Source organism: Mus pahari, chromosome 10, assembly GCF_900095145.1.
Source record: "Mus pahari chromosome 10, PAHARI_EIJ_v1.1, whole genome shotgun sequence".
Lineage (NCBI taxonomy): Eukaryota > Metazoa > Chordata > Mammalia > Rodentia > Muridae > Mus > Mus pahari.
The window spans coordinates 39,562,669-39,580,554 of record NC_034599.1 but is presented as its reverse complement, the minus strand read 5'-3'; positions in this window follow the sequence as shown (position 1 = coordinate 39,580,554).

Sequence of the window (17,886 nt, the reverse complement as noted above, 5' to 3'; positions counted from 1 at the left end):
TTCTATAGTGATCCGAATGCACAAATAATGCTGGCACTCCTCTCCAGCGTGCACTAGCCCGAGTAGGTGGGCGCCGGTCAAGGGAAGTTATGAAGAAGGGGCTCTATATTCTGAAGCAACTAAGGACCCAAGAAAGGGTTAACCCCAAGCCCCACAGTAACTTCAATCATTGGCTCGGGGCACTGCCTGTCAGAGTTCCGAGGGTGGGGTTTTCGAGGCTGCAGTCAAGATTGCCCAGAGCCCCTCACTAGTCGCTGGAATCCCCCTCCCGTCACCATCATCATCGTCATCCGACCACTGGGCTCTGCCCCACACTGTGCGTAGCTTGATGGAGACACCTTTCTGAGCCTTGGATGAGGCGCGGATCGGGCATCCTGGCTTACCCACTCTCTCCAGCAGCCTGGCTTCCTGATAGATGGTGATTATTATATAATAGACTCTCTGGACAGAGCCGTGCCAGCGCTGGGAACACTGCCCCTCCTTGAAGTATGCCTTAGGGCCTGGCATCTGCCGAACCGACCTTACCGCCCAGCTGTGCGGACGTCCCCGGCACCGCCTCCTTCCGGGAGCGGGAGACCCCAAGAGCCACCTTCCCTGGTGGCCAGAGGCCGAGTCCTGGGACGGGGCGGGCCCAGGCCGGGAGTCAGGCCGGCGCCCCGCAGGTCTCTGGGTCGGCCGGCAGAGTGAGGCTTTACCAGCGCCTCGCTAAGATTGTGGCGTCCACCTGGCCCCTCCAACCTGAACTTGGAACTTGGGAACCAACAGAGGTGGGGCTAGGGGGCGCTGGGGCCAGGGTCGGAAAGGGAAAGGAGTTTGGAAAGCTGCGGGGACAGGAAACTCCAAGCTGGACCAGGGGGCCGGCAGGGGCAGAGGGGGAGGGACTCTTATCCTGACAAGGCTCCCGCCTTCTCCAACTGGAGGGTTTGGAAAAACTGAGCAGGCAGCCAAGGCTTGGCTGGAAATCCTGCAGCCCACCCTCCTGGGGACACAAAGCTGGAGGGCGGGGGCAGGGCGGGGGGGGAAGAGAGCGCGACCCCGAGGAGGGCAGGGCCCCTTTTGGGGCTGGGGGCCCAGGGCCAGGTCCCTGGGGAGGGGGTTCCAGGCGCTGTCTCCCTGCAGTCTGCTTCCCCCAGCTCCTTGCTCTCCCCCTCCCCCCTCCTTTCCCCCCCTCTCCGGCTCCAGTCTTGCAGATTGCGGGCAGACTTAACTCCTAGCGTGCCAGTCTGGTGGACTTGGAGGTGGTGACACTTGATTCGGGAAGGAGGGAGGGAGGGACTCCGGACCCCACTCCCACAGTTTAACACGTTAAGGCCCGGAACGCAATCCCGGAACTTCGGCTGATGTGAGCCCTGAAAAGCTGCCAGTAACAGGAGGAACGACACGCAAAGCCGGTACCTGAGAGCTGCCGAAAGCCATCCGCTCTCGAACCCCGTCTTAACTGCCTACCTCCTGCTCCCATCCTGTCGTCTTCTCTTCACTGGTGGGCTACGTCCCTCCCTCCCTCTGGCCGAAGCCCCTTGACAGATAAATGGCTGCAGGGAGGCGGAAGGCTGGATTTTGAAGCTACTTGAACAGTCTCCACTAAAGCTTGTCCCAGAGGTTCCAGCGCAGTGACCCCCCCCCCACTTGGCTTTCACTGCTTAGAAAAGAGACCTAGCCATCTGAAGCAGAGAACTCTATAACCTCTCCAGCTAGGACAAGGACAAGGGTCTGAGTTTCTGGAAACCATGACTTCACTCCCACTCCGGGACTGGACACCCTCCCTCCGATCAAAATTGGCCCCCGGTTCTACTAAGGATGACTCCATCTCGGGGAGGTACTTCAGATTAGGCAGGAAGTGGTTAAGAGAGAGCTAGGTGAAAGCCAGGTGAGGCACCGCCCACCTTGGCCTCAGGTGAGAGTAGGTGGGGTCTTGGAGGGATACTGACCTTAACGGTTGTTTTTACTGTCCCCTAGTGGTTATGTCTGGCTTAACATCCACTTACTAAAACAAAACAAAACAAAACCAAAAACGTATCCTCGCTGGAGAAGTTGTAGACTGGGTAGAGAGCGCCTCCGAGATATGGAAGAAGTCCCCACGATCTTTGCCCTGCTTCCAGATCTGCACGATAGGATTCGCCTTATGGTACTCAAGTGCAGAGCTACAGAGCAGAAGGCGGAGGCCTCTCCTCCGAGGTTCTCCACCTAATAGAGGGGATCAGAGCTGGGCGTGGTGGCGCACGCCCTTAATCCCAGCACTCTGGAGGCAGAGGCAGGTGGATTTCAGAGTTCGAGGCCAGCCTGGTCTACAAAGTGAGTTCCAGGACAACCAGGGCTATACAGAGAAACCCTGTCTCGAAAAACAAAACAAACAAACAAAAAAAAAAAATAGAGGGGATCAGAAGGAAGAACCTCCCCCTTTCTGCTTCCTCTTTTGTGCCCCAGGTCTTCTCTGACCTCCCAGGCTCAGCATCGGATGCAAATTCAGCACTAGATTCCAATCTCCTCGGCTTCTCTTCACCTTCATTTCCCTCTGGCCAAGTTGTCTGTCTTCCGGATGTCTCCACTTTGAAGGATTCTAGCAGCTCAGTCACTTCCGCCTCCCAGCAAGGCTGGGACTCTCTATGCAGAAGCCTGCCTGTGGGTCAGCAAAGCCAAGGGTTTAGGAGGCCTGGTATCTCATCCTTTCATAGTTCTGAGAGTGGCTTGTTTGTATTGTTGGGGATTGAACCTGGCATCTGTCAGTGTTAGGCAACACCTTACCACTGAGCCAAATACCTAGCCCTCTTCTTACTCTCTAAAAATTGAAAAAGATTCTCCCTAAAGTTGCCTTAAATTGTTAAGGTATTCCCCTCCCTCCGTAGGGGAACTTACTCTGTAGACCAAGCTGGCCTCAGACTTAGAGATCTGCCTGCCTCTGCCTTCTAAGTGCTGGGATTAAAGGCATGAGCCTGGAACATTCAAAGAAAGAAAGAAAGAAAGAAAGAAAGAAAGAGAGAGAGAGAGAGAGAGAGAGAGAGAGANAGAGAGAGAGAGAGAGAGAGAGAGAGAGAGAGAAAGAAAGAAAGAAAGAAAGAAAGAAAGAAAGAAAGAAAGAAAGAAAGAAAGAAAGAAGAAAATTGGGTAAATTGCAAGTGCATCTCTATTATTTATATTTATCTTGAGATTGAATTTGTGGGTGTTTTGCCTCTGTGAGTCTGCACACTACTTTGTGTGCAGTGCCCATAGACACCAGAAGAGGGCATCATATCTCCTGGAACTGGAGTTACAGACATTGTAAGCTTCCACCTGGGTGCTATGCATTAAACCCATGGCCTCTGGAAGAGTGGACACTGCTCTGAAACCACTGAGCCACCTCTACAGGTCCATAAGTGCGTCATCACCCTGAAGAAAACAATTTAGTAATGGACTTGGGTTGGCTTGGCTATTGGTTGGTTTTGTCTGTTGTTTTGGGGAAAGGAGCCTTGGTATTATGCAGGCCTGACTGAGCTGGTATTCACTATATAGTCCAGGCTACCCCAAGCTTTCTACAATCCTTCTACCTCAGCATTTAAAGGGGTGCGGTTATGGGCATGCAGCACCACACCTAACTGTGGGGTTGTTTTTTTCTTTTCTTTCTGTTTTTGTTTCCTATTTATTTATTTATTTATTTATTTATTTATTTATTTATTTATGTATTTAATGTATGTGAGTGCACTGTAGCTGTCTTCAGACACACTAGAAGAGGGCATTGGATCCCATTACAAATGGTTGTGACCCACCATGTGGAAATTGAGCTCAGGACCTCTGGAAGAGCAGTCCGTGCTGCTCTTAACTGCTGACCCATCTCTCCAACCCCGACACACTTGGCTGTTTCGAGAGACGGTCTCACTATGTAGCCTAGGCTGGCTCCCAACCAAGTCCACCTGCCTCAGCCCACGTTTCAGTGATACAGATATCCACCACCACCAACTAGTAACAGGCAAATTGCTTCATCCAATCAATGCAAGATCCTTTTTGTTGTTGTTGTTTTGTTTTTTTGTTTTTCGAGACAGGGTTTCTCTGTGTAGCCTTGGCTGCCCTGGAACTCACTCTGTAGTCCAGGCTGGCCTCGAACTCAGAAATCTGCCTGCCTCTGCCTCGCAAGATTCTTTTTGAGATACGGTCTTACTGTGTTGTTCAAGCTAATTTCATACTCCTAGAGTCAGGCAGTTCTCCCAAGCGCTCAGACTATGAGAACATTCTCCCTCCAAGCCCCCACAGGGTTTCTCTGTGTAGCCCTGGCTGTCCTGGAACTCACTCTGTAGACCAGGCTGGCCTTAAACTCAGAAATCCTCCTGCCTCTGCCTCCTGAGTGCCGGGATTGACGTTGTGTGACACCACTGCCCGGCTTTACTATGGCATTCTTAAGCCCAAGAGAAGAGCTGATGGTGTGACCCAAGGTAGAGGGCCTGCCTAGCATATTCAGGGCTCTGAGTTCAATCCCCAGTACAGCTAAACCTAAAGATAAACCTAAGAGGGGCTGTCGCCACTTTCCTCTTCTCTTGGCCTGCTGCCCCACTGTCCCACAAGTTCTTCATCTTGGAAACATAACTCCTGCCCCTGCGTTAAAGGCTGGAGCCTTCCTGGGCTTGCGCTGGGAGCAGGGAGCGCTCGCAGAAATGACTACATACTGCTCAGTCTGCTCTTCTGCATAGCACTCTCCAAGTGTCATTGCATGGCACTCTTCAAGTGTCATTGCATGGCACTCTTCAAGTGTCATTGCATGGCACTCTCCACGTGTCATTTTGCAGAGAGAGGGTTTGCAGGGTGCCGAGAGGTCACATGGCTGGCAGGGGATAGCTGGGAGATGACCCAGCCTTCTGGATCTCCATCCAGACTCCATCCACGACATCATGGCAGTGCTTGCTTCCAACTTTCCATTGGATGTCTTCCTGCACCTGGCTCCTCTCCCCATGGGGCCTTCAGAGCTGCAGTGGCAGCCTTGACCTTCTTATCTGGATCCTCCCCAGAGTGTAGGGTGCCAGGGCTCCCAGCACTGCACCCCTCTTGTCATAACCTATTTATATTCCTGTAGCTCTCTAGTTCGTTTTAAGGCATCACTGGATTGTAAAAAAGCCCTGGGCCAGGCAGAGACCGAGTCCCAGCCATTCCTCAACAGCTCTGTGACTTCAGACAAGCACATCTTCCCAGGCCTCATAAAGATCTGTCAAGACCACTAACCAGGTTCTAACTCCTAGGGTATCTGTAGCTTGCTGTCCCAGGTTAGGAAGTGGCTCTAAGAGGCCTGGCATGGTGACACAAGCCTATAATCTCAACATTCAGGATCAGGAGTTCAAGGCCAGTGTCAATCAAAACTAACGTGGGTTATGTGATACCTCGTCTTTTATTTGTTTTGTTTTAAGACAGGGTTTCTCGGGCTGGAGAGATGGCTCAGCAGTTAAGAGCACTGACTGCTCTTCCGAAGGTCCTGAGTTCAAATCCCAGCAACCACATGGTGGCTCACAACCATCTGTCATGAGATCTGATGCCCTCTTCTGGGGTGTCTGAAGACAGCTACAGTGTACCTACATATAATAAATAAGTAAATAAATAAATAAATGTTTTTAAAAAAAAAAAAAAAAAAAGACAGTGTTTCTCTGTGTAGCCCTGGTTCTCCTAGAAGTACTTCTGCAGACCAGGCTGGCCTTAAACTCACAGAAATCCACTTGCCTCTGCCTCCCAAGTGCTGGGATTAAAGGCATGTGCCACCACTGCCCAGCCATGGCACTATGTCTTTAACAACAATAACATCAACAAAAATATACAGCATGAGGCCTAGGGATGGGCTGATATTTCTATCTTTCTGCAGCATCCCACAGCCTCAGGGCCATATCTGCAGTTATCTTCAGGGTTAGGGTGCTATTTACTGAGACACCCACACTCTGGCCCCATTTGTGGCCCTGTGAAAATTATGGGACATGTGAGCTGAATATATGTGAGGCCCCCATAACTCAAATACTAATACCTGCAGGAAAGAATCTCAGTTTTGGGGGGCTGGAGAGAAGGTTCGATGGTTATGGTTATGAGATGGTGGCTTACATTCACCTATAAGTGCAATCCCAGATGATCTGACACCCTCTTCTGGTGTGTGTGGGCACTGCACATAAAGCGGTGGCCATACTTGCAGGCAAAACACATACGCATAAAATAAAAACAAATTTAAAAAAAGAATTCCGGTTGCTATGAATGACTCCCGTCCTCTCTTCACAACCCACAGCTACACTTGTCCACGTCTTTCTACCGTTCTGTTCTACTTTGCAGGCAACAGCAGCACAATGAAAACAGTAAGACACCCAATCCTTTCTATGTGGGTTGGGAGGGTACCCCTCGGGTTTTATTTTCCTTTGTTTTCCCCTCCACCTTATTCCAAGACAAAGCTACTTTCCCGTGCCTGTTTCAAACTCTTAACTCCTGTCCTCTCAGCTCTGTATTACAAGAGCCCTGAAGAGCAAGCCAAGACAAGGTGTTCCTACAACAGGTAAGGGATAAAGTTGTCTTGATAGGGAGAGAAGCAGGCAGGCTGGGAGCATCGGAGATCAGTAATGTTTTGTTATACGTGAGACAGGGTCTCCTATGTATTCCTTGCTGTCCTGGATCTCTCTACACAGACCAGACTGGGCTCAAATTCAGAGACCCACCTGTCTCTGCCTCGAGTGCTGGGATTCATGTGCCACCACACCTGGCCGTTGGTTGTTGTTTGGGGGGCAGGGTCTTGAGATATATATATATATATATATATATATATATATATATATATATATATATATATATATATCCCTGGCTAGCCTCAAATTTGTCTATAGACCAAGCTGGCCTTGATCCTGAGATCATTCTGCCTCTACTTTCTGGAGTGCTAGAATTATAGGTGTGAACCACTGACCAATATAGTGGTTATCCAATTGTTATCCAATAATAGGTAACTCAGGTACCTGGCCTAAAGGTAAAATGGGGACAATGATGGAACAATAAAGGATGCTGAGTACCCAGGCAGCATCTATACAGGTAGGTTTAGAGGGCTGAGAGAGCAACAGGAGGGACCAGGAGCAAACCCAGAAACAACCCCAGATGTCAGTGGGACTAGACCTCAAGAACCAGCTGCCAGTTCAAATCCTTTCTGACGCTGAGCTTCTGAGCAACGTCTTTGGCAAGCAGTGCTCCAGAACCATCTTGAACACCTCCAGCAATGGGGAGCTTTCTGCCTGAGACAGCAGCTCCCCTTAAGAGCAGGGGTCTGCCTTCCTTTCCTGAGCTGAACTCCGGCTCCCAGAGATCTCTACCCAACTGGACTTCACACTTTGAGCTCCCTTCACCCCGTGGGTCATACAGTGTGAGTCTTAGTTCACAGCCCTCCACATATTTGAACTTTAGTGATAACCAACCCTTCTCCCCAAAAGCCCTTTGAGACAAAAATCTCACGTACCACGGTCTAGCAGCAAACTCAGGATACAGCTGAAGATCACAAGACCTTTAGAGGGAGTGGGGTGGGGGAGTCTACTTTTTAGAAAAAAAATGTTTTTTTAATGTATATGAGTATTTGCTTGTCTGCCCCACGTGTGTCTAGTGGGCGTCTGATTCCCTAGAATTCAAATTACCGACAGTTGTGATTCATGTAGGGGCTGAAAACAACCCTGATCCTCTGCAAGAGGAGCAGTGCTCATAACCACTGAGCCATCTCCCCAGCCCCTTGACTCATTTTTTAGAGAAAGAACCTCTCATTGGCTGGGCTGGCTGGCCAGTGAGCCCAAGGATTGCCTATCTTGGACTAAAAGTATGGATCACTGCAAACAGGCTTTGTTTATTTGATTTTATTTTCCAAGATAGAGTCTCTCTATGTAGCCCTGGCTTTTTTTAAAAAAAAAAATTGTATGTATATGAATATTTGTCTGCATGTATGTGTATACACTACCTGTATGCACAATGTCCACAAAGATCAGAAGAGGGCATTAGATCCCTTTGACCTTGAGTTACAAATGTTTGTGAGTCACCGTGTGGGTACTGGAAACAAAACCCAGGTCCTCTGCAAGAGGAACAAGTGTTCTGAACCACAGAACTGTCTCTCCAGCACCTAGAACTAACTGTGTGGACAACTCCTAGAGTCCTCCCACGTGCTGGGGCTAAAAGGTGTGTGCTTTAAAAGCCAGCTCAAAGAATTTTTTTTTTTTTTTTTTTTTTTTTGGCTTTTCGAGCAAAGCATGCTTTTTAAAAGTTTGATTCTTAGGATTCAGATGTTCCAGATGTGGTAGCATGCTTGTAAAGAAGCTGTTAGAGGCTAGGCAGCCAGGGCTACATAGAAAGACTCTGTTTTGGGGGAAAAAAAAAATCTACTTTTTGTGGGTATGTGTGTGTGTAGTCACAAATGTCATAAAGTGCATGTGGAGGTCAGAGGACAGTTTGTGGAATTGGGTCTCTCCTTCTGCTTATCTTGCATGATCCCCACCCAGCAAGGCATAAAACTGAGAAGGGTAGGTCAATGGGGGGTCAGGGGGTACACAGCTCTGATCCCAGCACAGGAGCCAGGAGCAGGCAGATCTCCCTGTGAGTTCAAGCATGGCCTCATATGCAGGCCAGACAAGGCTACAAAGACTCTGTTAACAAATAAACAAACAAACAAACAAACACAAACCAGGTGTGGTGGTGCTCTCAATAATCCCAACACTAAGATGCTGAAGCAGGGTGGTCAGAAACTTATCGTTGGGTCGCAGAGGTGACTGTCAGTAAAGCACTTGGCTCTCAAATCTAATGAGAGAGGGGACAAAGAGAATTTTAGTTGATGGAGATGAAGACAGGCAGGTGGCACACAAATGTTGAAGTTCATACTGTTCAGGCCACATTGAAAAATAGTATAAGATACATGCAGGAGACACTAGGCAGGGGGGATCAAGATCAGATGAGCCTCAAAGTCTATCCTGAGAGTAAGGAATCAGAAAGGTTCAGAAGCCTTCTGACTTGGGGAGAGCCATGTGAGGACAGTGCAGTGTAGAAAAAAAAATTAAAAAATAAAAAATAACACACTAATTTTGGAGAGTTCCAAATCTGGATTTGAGTCTCAGCTCTTTGGCTGACTAGCGTGAGTAAATTAACCACTCTGGGCTCCAGAGTTTTCTTGGAAAATGGAATAATAACTATCTGATCAAGTATCCCGAAGATGAAGTGAGAAGCCATGTATAAAGCGGCTAGAACAAATAGCTGCTCTGGAAATGGTAAAGAAAACAGAGAGATAAGGAGAAAAGGAGAAAAGACGTGCTTAAGACGGGCCTAGCTTCTGAAGTGTGTCTATACCTGTAGTCCGTCCAGGTCTGTCTCTGGGGTGTTGGTGACTACATAGAATGACACGTGGGATGTTTGATGTAGAGTTCCATCCAGAGAGCTGTCAAAACGGTGGTAGATGAGTTACCTTCCCCAAAAGCACGGGAAAGGAGAACGGCAGGGTCGCATGCAGCATCCCTCCAACTTCGTATCTGAGAAATGAGGTACTATGCCCCTCCCAGGCAGGGCCTCACGTAGCCCAGGCTGTCCTCAAACCTCACGTTAGGAGAATGATCCTGCCTTTACTCGCCAGTGACTGGAATTAGAACTGGGCACCACCATGCCTGTCCAGAAAAGTCCTTATTGACAGGTTACACGGTGATACAGTATCCCATTCCTCTGTTACAAGGCTAGAGGAACAGTGACGTGTTTAAGGGATGGTGACAGGGAAATCCAGAGGGATGATCTGGGACAGGCAACTCATGTCTAGGGTCCCCGTATTGGGACATGATACTAGTACCCAACCTGCCCCCCCCAACCCCTCCTCCATAGATGCGATCAACGAAGGGATGAAGATGCTTAATTGAAATTTGAAGAGGAAGAAATCAGAACCGGTGAGGCTTGGGGGCTGTGCCCCATACTGGTGTCAGCTGAAAGGCACTGCCAAGTGTTGCCGAGGGTGAGCCAGGGAGACTATCCTGCAGAACGCCCTCAAAAGAGGGTTGATTTGACTGAGCACAGGAACAGAGACTGTGCCGTGCTGCTGCCCTGCACCCCCCCATGTCCTTTCTTCTGGTCACAGTGCAGTCAGCTTAAGGGGGCACCCTCCACCCACACACCAGTGCAGCAGACCTCTGCCCAGAACCCACCGGGATCCAAACTCTGTCCCGCCGAGACTCTCCTCTCTCCGTCCAGGAGAGACAAGACTTCTTGCCCAACAGAGCCCAGCTGGCTGTTGCAGTTTTAGACTTGAGAAGGGAGAGGTGAGAGTGAGAACCTAGAATCGTGGAAGGACAGAGGGACCTGGGGGAGCTGAAGGGGGAGACAGGTGAGCACCTTGCTCCCTTAGAAGAGCAGACCAACCGAGGATGAGAAGAAAGAGATTGAATTGGGAGGGGGCAGAAAAAAAAAGATTTGCTGAGAAGCTGATGAAGTGCAACTGAGAAAACTGTTGCCATGGTGACAGGTCCAGAGGAGGGAATAGGAATATAAATCGGATTATGAATTTTAGGGATCTTGTATGTGCTGGAGTGGGGACTGAAACCCCAAAGGCAGTTCTCCCATCACCGGGCCTTCTTACTCGACTGACTTCCTTCAGCCTGTGAGGAATACCTACCTATCCAGCTGTCACACCTAGGCCAGAAAAGCAGGGGCTGTGGAGGGTTCTGTGCTCTAGCAGGGAGGGAGACCGACTACACCTGCATTCTTACCTCAGGGGTTCCTGGCCTCTTGCAGCACCCCTCTTCTTTCAGAGCCCCAAAGAACCCCAAACAAGTTGAGAGGAGATGAGCTTATTCTAAGCATCTACTAATTGTCAGGCACTGTGTTAGGCTCTCTGAGCCTCCTTTTTTTTGTTTTGTTTTGTTTTGTTTTTTTTCAAGACAGGGTTTCTCTGTATAGCCCTGGCTGTCCTGGAACTCACTTTGTAGACCAGGCTGGCCTCGAACTCAGAAATCCGCCTGCTTCTGCCTCCCAAGTGTTGGGATTAAAGGCTTGCGCCACCATGCCTGGCTTTTTTTTTTTTTTTTTAAAGATTTATTTATTTATTGTATGTAAGTACACTGTAGCTGTCTTCACACACTCCAGAAGAGGGTGTCAGATCTTGTTACGGATGGTTGTGAGCCACCATGTGGTTGCTGGGATTTGAACTCCGGACCTTTGGAAGAGCAGTCGGGTGCTCTTACCCACTGAGCCATCTCACCAGCCAGAGCCTCCTATTCTTTTGCATCACCCCTGATCTGTAAAGTAGAAATTACAACCGCTGTTCATAGGCAGTCACCTGAGTTCAAGGTCAGGGCTGGACCCTCTGCTCCAGGCTCCTTCATCCCCTTCCCAGCCCGGTTTAACTCCGGAGCCTGCTTCCTGACCTCTAGCTTTCCCTTTACCCTGAAGGCAGGTTGCATCCTTGGGAGCTGATCAGAGGGCGCACTACTTGGAACAGGCTGCCTTCATTTTTGTATGAAGGGCTCAGAGCTCAGTGGGAGGCTCAGGGCCACTATGAGGGCTGGCTTGGGGAAGTGGGGAGGAAGAGATTGGGTTCAGAAACTCCTGGATCAGGAAGAGGGTACGGGAAGCACAAGCCAGGCTGTCTTTAGCAGTCGTGAGAACTCAAAGCTTGAACCAGGGCACCTAAGGAACCAGGGAAGCAGCAGGCTCCAGTGTGTCAGTCCTAATGGCGGTAAGAGTGACCAGGGGGTAGTGTGTGCCTGCAGACCCCTCTGCAAGAAGTGGTGGCAGGGACAAAGGAAGGGGGGGACGAGTTCCCCCATCCCTAGCCCTTGGACTTCTGTACAAATAACAGCTTTGCGAAGGGCACCAGTAGCTGGCGTGCACGTCAAGCAAGGTCTGGAGATGCAGAAAGCCAGCTTCAGGTTTGTGGCCTGAGCAGCCATGCCAAAACTACCCATCAGCTTCAGGAGGCTAGGAAAGGAGTCAAAGCATTACTGACCTCTTCCCATGACTCTCTGCTCTTCTTCCTGGTGGTAACCTTGACTATCAGAGCTATAGGTGGGCTTGGGCTACACCCCAACTGGAAAGTCCCTATGGGTGGTGGTGAGGGCTCAGAAAAGGCTAGACCTCAAGAGGAATTAAAAACGGCAGTACTTGCCTGGCATGGTGGCGCACCCCTTTAATCCCAGCACTTGGGAGGCAGAGGCAGGCGGATTTCTGAGTTCGAGGGCAGCCTGGTCTACAGAGTGAGTTCGGGACAGCCAGGACTACACAGAGAAAACCTGTCTCGAAACAAACAAACAAACAAACAAACAAACAAACGGCAGTTCTTGGGTCCCTGAGCCACTTGGCTGGAGATGGAGTCCTACTGTTCTTTGGCTATGATCTCTAGGATCTGCTCCCTTCTGCTAAGGCATTCAGGCCTTCTCTGTATTCCATCCACATCCCAGGAAGGCTCCTGAATCTCCTTTCCTGTGCCCCTCAGAGGTGCCCACAGATAATCTGTATGAGACCGTCTTCCTTACCTTTCTATTGCTGTGAAGAGACACCTTGATCAAGGCAGCTTAGAGGAGAAAGCATTCAATTAGGGACTTGCTTACAGCTTAGGCTTTTGAAACCTCAAAGCCCACTCTCACGTACGTACCTCTTCCAACAATGCCACACCTCTTAATCCTTCCCAAACAGTTCCACCAACCGAGGACCAAACATTCAAATACATGAGTGTACCGGGACCATTCTCCTTCAAAGCACCACAGGGACTTAGAGAATCTTAGAAACTGCATGACAAGGCTTAGGAGGGAAGATCTCTCTCTGAGCTTCCTCTGATCCTGTCCTCCCCAGGCTGTCTGGCCTCTTGGACTTTAGTGGGCCCTAGGCCCATCTCCATGCAGCCATTTCCTCTTCAGTATCCTCTTGTCCATGCTAGACCTTCTTGTTTCCATGTCTCCCAGTACAAGCTGCCGTCTTGCACTACCAGGGGTCGAACCTAGGACAATGTGCACGTTAAGCCAATAAATGCTCCATCAGTGAGCCACAGCCTCAGCCCGAAGAGCTCCCCAATGGCTTCTCCTTGTCAAAGCCAGGAGCGGATTTCAAATCTCTCTGCTTCCCCTGCTGCTGTTGCTGCCCCAAGTCCTCTCTGCAGGCTTCCTTCTTTGAGCACCAGGGAGAGCAGCCCCTCCTGCTCTTTTCTCTTAAGGAAGCTTCACAACTTCCTTTGCAAACCTCACTCTTCCTTTGTTCACAGACGTCAAGGTTCCCTAGGCTCTTCCCACCACTTAAGTGCTCTCCCCGGAGGCTCCTGCTGGCCACCCCTGTGACTGCCTGCCCACACCCACTCACCTGCCACATGCCTCAGTATCTTCAGGCCCTTCCATCAGCGAGTTTAAAACAGAACATTCACCTCGACTTCTCTGAACTATTAAGAGTTCTGCCCTTTGGTTGCCAGAGCCAGGACTGGAAGACACCCCTAACCCTCCTCTCCCCTCGGCTACAGCCTAGCTGCCTAGCCTCACTCACTCTAGGCCCTGTCATTTGCTTCCATCAGGAAAGTGATCTCAGCAGCCTCTGAAACGTCTCTCAGCTGCTCACCCGACTGAACTGCCACACGACAGAGTCACCTCTGTTAAATACAGATCTGAGCATCACACTCTCCATTTTAAAATTCTCAGAGGGTGTCCCTTTATCCTCAGTGTAGAAATTAAAACTCCTGGGCCTGGGATGTCGCTCAGCGGTAGAGTGCTCACCCTACATGTGTGAAGCTCCTCGGTTCAATCCCCAGACTGGAGAAAGTTGGGGGGAGGGAGGAAAAAGGAGAGGAAGAAGAAGAAAAGGAGAGGAAGAGAACTACTCTTGGAGAGTCTTTAAAAGTCTATCTGGAGCCGGGTGTGGTGGCGCACGCCTTTAATCCCAGCACTCGGGAGGCAGAGGCAGGCGGATTTCTCAGTTTGAGGCCAGCCTGGTCTACAGAGTGAGTTCCAGGACAGCCAGGGCTATACAGAGAAACCCTGTCTCGAAAACAAACAAAATATATATATATATATATATATATATATATATATATATATATATATATATATTTCCTCTTTGGCAAATTATATTTGGTTAAGAGAAATTCCTCCTTGACAAATCTCCTACAGAGAAGTCCGTTCTTAGCCTCCTGATGCTAAAGCGAGAGCAGTAGCTCCTAGCTACTTGCACATCTATGGTCCCAGCTGCCCTGGAGGGCAAAGGCTAGAAGAACCTCCTCTTGTAAAATATAAGGTTCATAGTAATTGAGATTATCCATGCTGTTGGTTCAGTTTCAGAGAACCTAGTATAGCCGGTGTCGATGAAGAGAGTGGATCCTGGAAAAGCGGCTTGTCACCACCAGTACAGCCTTTCTCCGGAGTCTTGGGAGCTTTAAAACCCAATTCCCCTAACGGTCATTTCAAACTTCTTTGGCCCCAAGATCTTCTCTCCACTGAGTTTTTCAATTCACTAAAACAAATCAGAGGCCTTTGGAAGGAACCCCTGAATCTCTCAGCCCCTGCCTCCTGTCTCTGTCTCCTCTGCCTCCTGCCTTTTCCACTCAGCTCCCCCAAACACAGCATCTCCTAGCAGGCCTGCCCCTTTCCCTCCCTCTTCAGGGAAACATGGATCTTATGGATAAAGATTAGTGCATCCGCATCTCTGAGCATAACCCTGTTCTCCATCTTCCAGAAGGCTTTCATCCACTTTAGTCATGTCTATCTGATCTCTCTTCTCTTTATTTTTAAATGTTTCCCTTGTTATTTGCTGCTACTTATTTCTAGATAACTCTTTAAAGGATTTATTTTTAAAAGTGTACATTTGTGCGTGTGTGTGCATGCGTGTGTGTGTGTGTGTGTGTGTGTGTGTGAATGTGCAGGGGTCTGTTGAGGCCAGAGGTATCACATGCTTCAGACACTAGGATTACAGGTAGTGTGAGCTTCCCAGTGTGGGTGTCAGGACCTGAGCTTGGGTCCCGTGGAAGAGCAATGTGCTCTCTTAACTGATGAACCATCTCCCAGCCCCATTATATGGGGTTTTGGTTGGTTTGATTTGTTTTTGTTTTTGTTTTTTTGTTTTGTTTTGTTTTTATTTGTTTGTTTTGTTTTGAGACAGGGTTTCTCTGTATAGCCCTGGCTGTCTTGGAACTCACTTTGTAGACCAGGCTGGCCTCGAACTCAGAAATCTGCCTGCCTCTGTCTCCCAAAGGCTTGCTCCACCACACCCGGCTTTGATTTGGTTTTGAGATAGGATCTCAAAAGTCCTGGCTGGCCTGCAACTCAGAGGGTATGTGCCGCCAGGCTGGAGTTTCTCCTATATTTATAAAGGGGTACAGGGATGGAGGAAGTAAGATGGCCCAGCAGGTAATGGCATCTGCCACCAAGTCTGATGACTTGAGTTCAGTCTCTGAAACTCGCATAGTGGAAGGAGAGAACTGATTCTCTCAAGTTGTTCTCTGATCCCCACAGACATTGTGGCCTGCATACACCTACACACCACACACACACACACACACACACACACACACACAAAATAAATGAATACAAACATACATATATAATACATACATACATATGCACATACATATATACATATGTACACACATCATATATCATACATACATACATACATATGTACACACATCATATATCATACATACATACGTACATACATACAAAAAAGGAAAGGAGGGAGAGACAGAGGTAGGCATACACAAACATACACACATAACCAATCAATCAATCAATCAATCATCAATCAATCAATCGAAACAAAGGGAGGGAGGGAGGAAGCTAAGCACCACAAGCCTGCAACTCTAGCACCTTGGAGATGGAGCAGGAAGATTAAGAATCCAAGATCATCTCCACCTATGTAGCATTTGAGGCCAGCCTGGGCTTCATGAGATCTGATCTCAGAAAACCAAGAGTGAGCCGGTGATGTGAGTCAGTTGGTAGAGCATGCATGGGACCCTGGGTTCAGTCCCCAGCACCATACCTGGGATTTCAGAGGAGAAGAAGGAAGAAGGGGACAGGAGGAAGAGCAGCTAGGCATGGCGGTGCACACCTATACTGGCAGTCCCGAGGGAAGACCTTGTCTCTAGTGAATTAAAGCACAGCCAGCCACGCTAACACACGCTACAATCATGTTTCTTGGAAGGCTAAAGATCAGGAGATCAAGAACAAACAGCCTGGGCACCAAATCAAGTCAGCTTTCATTGATAGATAGATAGATAGATAGATAGATAGATAGATAGATAGATAGATAGATAAACTCCAGAAGCAAGCTAGCTGGCAGGGCTTACCCCATAAAGGAATGACCTGAAATTGGTCTCCAGGACCCACAGAGGAAGGAGAAAGCCAACACACAAGTTGGTTCCACCTGTCTGATGTAGCACACATGCCAGGTTTCTCAGTGTAGCCCTGGCTGACCTGGAACCCACAGAGATCCTCACTCCTCTGTCTCTTGAGTGTTGGGATTAAAAGTGTGCGCCACCATAAGGCTTTATTTACTTTTATTCTCTCTATATATGAGGGTTTTTCATGCATGTATATCTGTGTACCGTGTGTGTGTGTGTGTGTGTGTGTGTATGTGTGTGTGTGGTAACCTTGGAAGTCGGAGGAGGGCACTGGATCCCCTGGAACTGGAGTTATACAGTTGTACCCACTACATGGATGCTGGGAACCAAGCTTAGGTCCTCTACAAGAGCATCATCTGCTCTCTTCAAAGGGCTGCCTCCCCTGCTCTGACCCTAGCACCTCACCTCCCGGCTCTGGTTTCTGCATTCTTCACCTACAGGAAGCTGCTCTCCCGAGGTGAAGGAGAAGCCCTGTGTACCAGCCAGCCAGGATGTTTGTAGCTATCTTCTTCCCTTTTACACTCTGAGCCTCCTTCCTCTGTCAAAAGGGGAGCCCTGTCACATGCCTGTCTGTGACTTATGATTCATGTGCCCCATTATAATGGTCTCTTGACTACTTCCCAAGGCAGTGGCATTGGTTAGCTATTACTGTTGGGGAAGCTACCACCAGTGTAATAATTTGTAAGTGCAAACATTTGTTCTGAGAGTCAGGCATTTGAGCAAGACCTGTTGTGTGTGTAGGAAGGGGTCGGGGAGTGTTGTCTCAAGGCGTGGTGTCTCAAGAAGGCGAGGTTGACAGGTGAGATGCGGTCATTTGATGGTCTTCTTGGTGCTGGAAGACTTAGACTTAGCGCCATGCCTTCCATGTCACACACTATTGCCTTAGTCCTTTGCTATGGAGGCCTCACCTCACCATGGAAATGCTTCTGTCTCTTTTAGAGTAAGCAAGGAAGAACATCTGGTCCCGTGAGTCATTGCTTACTGCCTTTGGGGGAGAGGGGCTTCTGAGACAGGTGTCCATCTTATATCCTGTGCTGTCTGGTTCTGTGTGGCAACTTGACACAGGCTAGAGTCATCAGAGAGGAAGGAGCCTCAGTTGAGGAAATGCCTCCATGAGCTCCAGCTGTAAGGTATTTTCTCAATTAGTGAGCAGGTGGGTGGTGCTATCCCTGGGTTGGTGGTCCTGGGTTCTATAAGGAAGCAAGGTGAGCAAGCCACAGGGAGCAAGTCAGTAAGCAGCACCCCTCCATGGCCTCTGCATCAGCTCCTGCCTCCAGGTTCCTGCCCTGTTTAAGTCCCTGGCCTGACTTCCTTTAGTGATGAACAGCAATGTGGAAGTGTACACTGAATAAATCCTTTTCTTTCAATTTGATTTTTGGTCGTAGTGTTTTGTTGCAGCAATAGAAACCCTGACTAAGACATGTCCTAAGCTGATCCTAGAGCCACTATAGTTCAGGCTGGCACTGACCTATAAGTCCTCCTGTCAAAGTCTCTTGAATACTGGAATTATAAGGGTGCAGTGTCTTGCTTGGCTATTCTGAGTTTTCTTCCTTCCTTCCTTTCTTCCTTCCTTCCTTCCTTCCTTCCTTCCTTCCTTCCTTCCTTCC